This window comes from Lampris incognitus, chromosome 16, assembly GCF_029633865.1.
Source record: "Lampris incognitus isolate fLamInc1 chromosome 16, fLamInc1.hap2, whole genome shotgun sequence".
Classification (NCBI taxonomy): domain Eukaryota; kingdom Metazoa; phylum Chordata; class Actinopteri; order Lampriformes; family Lampridae; genus Lampris; species Lampris incognitus.
In genome coordinates, this window is record NC_079226.1 from 48,095,404 (window position 1) to 48,101,403 (window position 6,000).

Here is a 6,000-nt window from a genome sequence, read left to right on the forward strand (position 1 = left end):
TATCCATCTGACTAGCTGCCCTTCTGGTTCTTTGAAGCTAAGCATTCAGCGGAGCGATGCATGGTCCGTCCTCAGTAGGAAGTCCTTTCCATACAGGTAAGGCTTAAAATGCCTTACGGCCTGTACTACTGCCAGGAGTTCTCTCCGAGTCACACAGTAGTTCCTTTCTTCCTTACTCAATGCTCTACTGTAATAGGCCACCACTCTTTCCCCTTCCCCCCTGGGCTGCGACAGGACTGCTCCCACACCTACATCACTGGCGTCAGTGTCAAGTATGAATGGCCTCTGCCTGTCTGGGGAGGACTAGCACTGGTGCTTGGGTCAATGCTTTCCGGAGTATCTGAAAGGAGCTCTCACATGCATCAGTCCAGTGGAACCGTCGTCCCTTCTCGGTGAGCTGGTGGAGCGGACGGGCTTTGTCTGCAAAGGCGTGCACGAACCGACAGTAATATGATGCCAGTCCCAGAAAACTCCTCACCTCCTTTCCTGAGGTGGGCGTTGGCCAATCCCTGACTGCAGTGACCTTGTCATTGTCTGTGGACACACCTCCGGGCCCCACCACATGTCCAAGGAACCTTGTCTCCCACTGCAGTAGATTGCATTTTCTCGGATTGAGTCATAGGTTGGCTGCCTTGATGCGTTCGAGCACCAGTCGGAGGTTGGAGAGGGCCTCAGTAAACGTAGCTACATGCACCAGGAGGTCATCCAGGTACACCACGCAGGCAGAGCGAGGGATGGGGCCAAGGACATGCTCCATGAGGCGTTCAAATGTGGCCGGGCTTTTACATAAGCCAAATGGCATAACTGTGAGCTGCCAGAATCCTCGGCCAATGGTGAAGGCAGTCTTTGCCCGGGATTCTTAGGCCATCTCTACCTGCCAGTACCTACTTCTTAAATCCAGGGAGCTGACCCATGGGGAACCCGCCACACAGTCCAGAGCTTCGTCGATGCGGGGGAGTGGGTACGAGTCTTTCCGGGTCAGATTGTTTAGTCACCGATAGTCTACACAAAATCGGAGGGAACTATCCTTCTTGGTAACCAGCACGGCAGGGGACGCCCACGGGCTATCGGAGGATTCAATGATCCCTGCAGCTGCCATCTCCTGGATCTTTGCTTCTGCCTCTTGAAATTTTATCGGAGGGAGACGGCGAGCTCTCTGGCGGACTGGGTCCGCATTACCAGTGTCAATGTGGTGCTGTACAAGATTGGTACGGCCACACTCCAGATCACTCGAAGCGAAGAGGTGTCTGTTCTCTATCAGCAGGTTCTGTACCTGCTCCCCTCTTCTTGGCTCAAACAATCCATGCACTTTTGGGCCAGTTCTTCCAGTGCAGAGGCCGTTTCTGGTGATGTACCTTCCCATGGCCCTGAAGCCAAGCACAAGATTCGTGGTCCACCTTAATTGCCCCCCGGATTGCTGCGTATGGTAATGGCATTCAGCACTTGGTTGCCCACCTCCAGCTGTGGACCGGCCGCCCGTACCACCACACCAATGGCTCTCAAGGCATCCAGTCCAAGGATACAGCTCTCTCATATGTCTGCTAGCCAAAAGTCTTGCTGCACCTCCATTTCTACCATCTTAAGGGTCAGTTTACTTCTCTCCTCCATTCTAGCACACTGACCTGTAACTGTCTCCATCTTTACTTCTGTCGGCATCCACTGTACTTCTTCTACTAGGACCCCAGGTCTCACCAAACTGATGGTGGATCCAGTGTCGACCAGGGCAATGCAGGTATTGCCATTCAGCTGACAGGGGACATGGAGGCTGAAGCCAGCGCCAATCCGTCCAACGACTCTGGGATTATTTCTCCGGGGGGAGGTTGTGTGGGCCGGCCAGTCCCCCTCTAGGCCGACCCTTGGTCGTTTCCCGGTTCAGAAGAGGCAGCTACTTGGGTGACAGGCCTCCGTACTTGTTGGTAAAAGCATCTGTTTGTCGTCTGACACTGCCTTCTTTGGTGCCCTGGTTTCCCACAGCCCGAGCACAGAAATGTCTCTGCTCGCCGTGTTGCCTGGAGGGATGTGCATGGCCCCTCTTCACTTTCCTGCAGTGCCCGCACATGATGGTGCAGTGTTGGGGCCGCTCCTTTTTCCGCCATAATAGCCTCCACCTCCTCTGCCCTATGCAGCGCCTCTTCAATGGTGAGTGGCTTTGCCAGCCGCACCTGTTGCCTGAGGTAAGGTGGCTGTAAAGCCCGTAGGAAGGAATCCAAGTCCAGGCATTTAATGGCAGATTGGGGTATATCAGGATACGCACGGCTCACCAGGTGTTGAATGTCAGCCACCAGGTTACCCAACTTCTCCTGGCCTTGTCTCTGTCTTGAATGGAGTTGATCCCGGAGACTAATCAGTGATTGGGTGTTGCCAAACCGGCGACCCAGGGCAGCGGTTAGTGCCCCCAGTGATATCTCTCCAGCCGCCAGGTCTAGCAGCGCCTGCCTTGCTTCTCCCTCCAGGGCTGCTGCTAGATTGACTACTTGTTGCTTTTCTGTCGATCTCATCACCCTAGCAATCAGGTTGAACTGAGCAAGGAATCCTTCCCAGCTGGAGCTCCCGTCGTAGCGCCCCAACTTCACCGAGGGAGTGTTTGGGCTTGGCCAGGGGTCGGTACAGTTGGTGAGACTTGTACTGGAACCATATCTGCAAGGTGTATTCCACTCTCCAGAAAAAATGGGGCAGTGAGTAACTTGGGTTGAATTTCCCTCTCAGTAGAACGTGCCCAGCTTGCTGCTGATGTTTCACTCTGGTGACATACTCTCCAGTCGTGCCCAACTTGCTCCTGATGGCCGCCGCTGGTGGCTGTCTCTCCACGGGTCATGTCCAACTTGCTTCTGGTGGCTCCCCCATGGCTTGAAGCGCCGGCTGTTTTTCGTCGCACGGTCGGGGCAGGCCGCGGTGGGGACTCCTCATTGGACTCGCGCTGAAAGAGAAGAACTTTTCCATTTCCTTGGGACTCCGCCCCTGGGACATTACCCAGCGCGTCTACCGCACTCAGGGGTGGGCACGGGTCTCCCCCTTCCTGAGGCCGCACTGCGCTACTCCCATCTGGCAGACAGAGCAGATCTCTGAACTCCTTTTCGAGAGTAGCGATTTCCATACGCTCACCGGCCGACTTTCGGTTACGCTCTTCGGTCAACGTTTGTTGTCTAAAGAAGTCCATCCCATGTCTGACACCAAAGCGACGTCGTTAAATAATAGACTTCTTAGCCAACCTTTCAGAGTCAACAAGTAAGCTTTTATGACTGGAAGTCAAGCAAGTCTAAACAGATACAAGTTTGTTTGGGTCTTAGCTCCACCCTTTTCTTGGCCACCGAAGCGACCCTATCTATTTGCCTACTCTTTACCCTCATGGTGGGAAATAGCATGTTGTCTAATACAACTTCTCTCATAACGTCCCCATTACCTTCCACCACACCACCGCTATCTGTAACAGATATGTCCGTTTTTAATATGTTCAATATCCCACAACATAACCGAAACATCGACACCTCAGTTGCATTGTGGGTAATATGCGAATGAACCCGGAGCAGAAACACTCCAGTAGAATTCGCCACAATATATATATATATATATATATATATATATATATATATATATATGTGTGTGTGTGTGTGTGTGTGTGTGTGTGTGTGTGTGTGTGTGTGCATATGTGTATAGTGTAAGGCGATTTATATTTGTTATGCCCGCGCCGCTCCGTCCACCCCCCCCCCCCGTCTCTGTCCCCTGTTCCTTATTTCCATTTCAAGGATTTGGCAACCCTAAATACAGTGTAGTAATAAAACAATCTGCCGACTCTCTCGCCTCCTCTGCCGCTGATTAAACTTGGCCCTGTCGAAGACGACGTTTCTGCGCGCTATGAAGGGTGTATCCAGCCTGTCTTTGACCCTGTCATACTGACTCACCTCAGCAGGGCTCAGATGCAGATAAATTCACAGTATCCTCTGCTTCTTCCCTCATAGCGTGAGTCAGTGCATTCGCCTGGTTTCCATCCGCTTGCATTTCTAATCCTTACGCAGTTATAAACCTTTCGAGTAGTTTGATCCATTTCATCCATTCCTCAGCTTTGAATGTGAATTTCTCCGGCGGTGGAACTTGAACCCGACTCATATTTTCACGCCTTTACTTTAGCTACCCTTGCTAAACTCCAATAGTTTACAGAAAACACGCTTGTTTTTCGCAGGCTCTGGTGAAAGTATATATTTACATAGAGTATAGCTATACTTTTGACACCATGTCCGATTGTTTTGTTGTGGTTACACCACCCCGAGCTGCCTGCTCCGACGTGCCGGAAACATCCGAGCGCTCGGCTTGCGCTCTAAGACGAGCGCTGCACTGCACCAGGTGTTTGCCATCATCCATCAGGCACACCTGTGGCAATCAGGCAGCCCTCTACAATACGTCTCCCAGAACACCACTCCGTGCTTCGACGTACTGAACCCTGCGGTAAAGCTCTGACAAGCCCTCCAGCGTTCCTTGCAATTCTGTTTATTCCCCAGTGTCTCATCTTCGTGTCTCTGTTTCCTCCCAAGACTCTCCCTGCGCGACTTCCACGGCTCCCCGCGTCTCCCTCGTCCCCAGCGACTTTCACGTTTTTTTCCCTGGACCTCTCCACCAATCTCCCCCCGTGTCCCTCTACCTGGACCCCTCCTTTCGGACTCGACTTCCCGGATCTCGGACCCGGACTTCCTCGGACAACCCCTCTTGGATCACGGACTGGACTTTCTCGCCAGGTGCACGCACATTATTTCAACACCCCCTTGTCATTTACATACCGCACCACACATAGGCTAAGAACACTCGCACATAGTTATACACGCAAACCACGGGACACCACACATAGTTTATTCACACATCCCACTAACAGAACGCTTTTGCACCATACATTCCCCTCCCCCAATAAAACCACCTTTTTGGATTTCGAAGTCATCCTGTGTCTGTCTGCCTTGGGTTTCGCATAACATGTTTATAGGCACAACGATAAAAATTAATACCTAAAGAGACGAGTTGACACAACTGTTCCATTAATGGTGGCTCCCTCATGGCTTGAAGCGCCAGCTGTTTTTCGTTGCACGGTTGGGGCAGGCCGCGGCGGGGACTCCTCATTGGACTCGCTCTGAAAGAGAAGAACTTTTCCGTTTCCTTGGGACTCCGCCCCTGGGACATTACCCAGCGCGTCTACCGCACTCATGGTCCGAGCCCGTGTTCTTTATTTGCCCCCCCCACCCCCCCTTCAACCGTGAGTAACACAAAGGTTTGTATATGTCCTAATACTGCAAATGTATCTGTCCAAAAGGTTCAGCTTTGACCAGAAAGCTTCAACCACCTCGTACATGTCTGCAACATTGTGGTTCTTGCCTTGTAACTGCAGATTAAGGTGATTTAGATGAGACATGATGTCACACAAGCAATAATGCATGCCATCACCTTATTGTCGATTAAAAACATTTGCTTTTCTTCGGCTTTTTGGCTCCGCAGTCTGGATAAAAATGACACAAGCTCATCACGCAGGTCACACACCCTCTCCAATATCTAGCCTTTGCACAGCCAGCAAACATCATTATGCAGGAAAATATCGTTTTGTTCCACTAACACTTCGTCCAGTAATGCTCTGGAAAGGCGATGTTGCAGACTAGAACTCTCGCGTACGAAATTTACCAGTCTCGTCACAGCACACCTCTTTCCTTGCCCCACACAGCACAACACATATTTGAGAATAATGCAATGAAATGCTAAGAGTGCTGGGTTAACAGTTACCAAGCCCCTGTGATGTCACATCATTTACGGAGCCCCATCGGTGACAACCAACACAATTTTGGTCAGCTCCAAGCCATTCTTCTCAAAGAAGTGTGTTAATTTATTAAAGAAGATTTCCCCAGTTGTGCGCCCAGGCAGAGGAAGCAAACAAAGCAGCTCTTCCCGAACGTTCTTCCCATCAAAACATCTTGCGAACACAGATTGCTGCTCCATATCGGTTCACTCACAGGACGAGTCTATGGCTAGTGA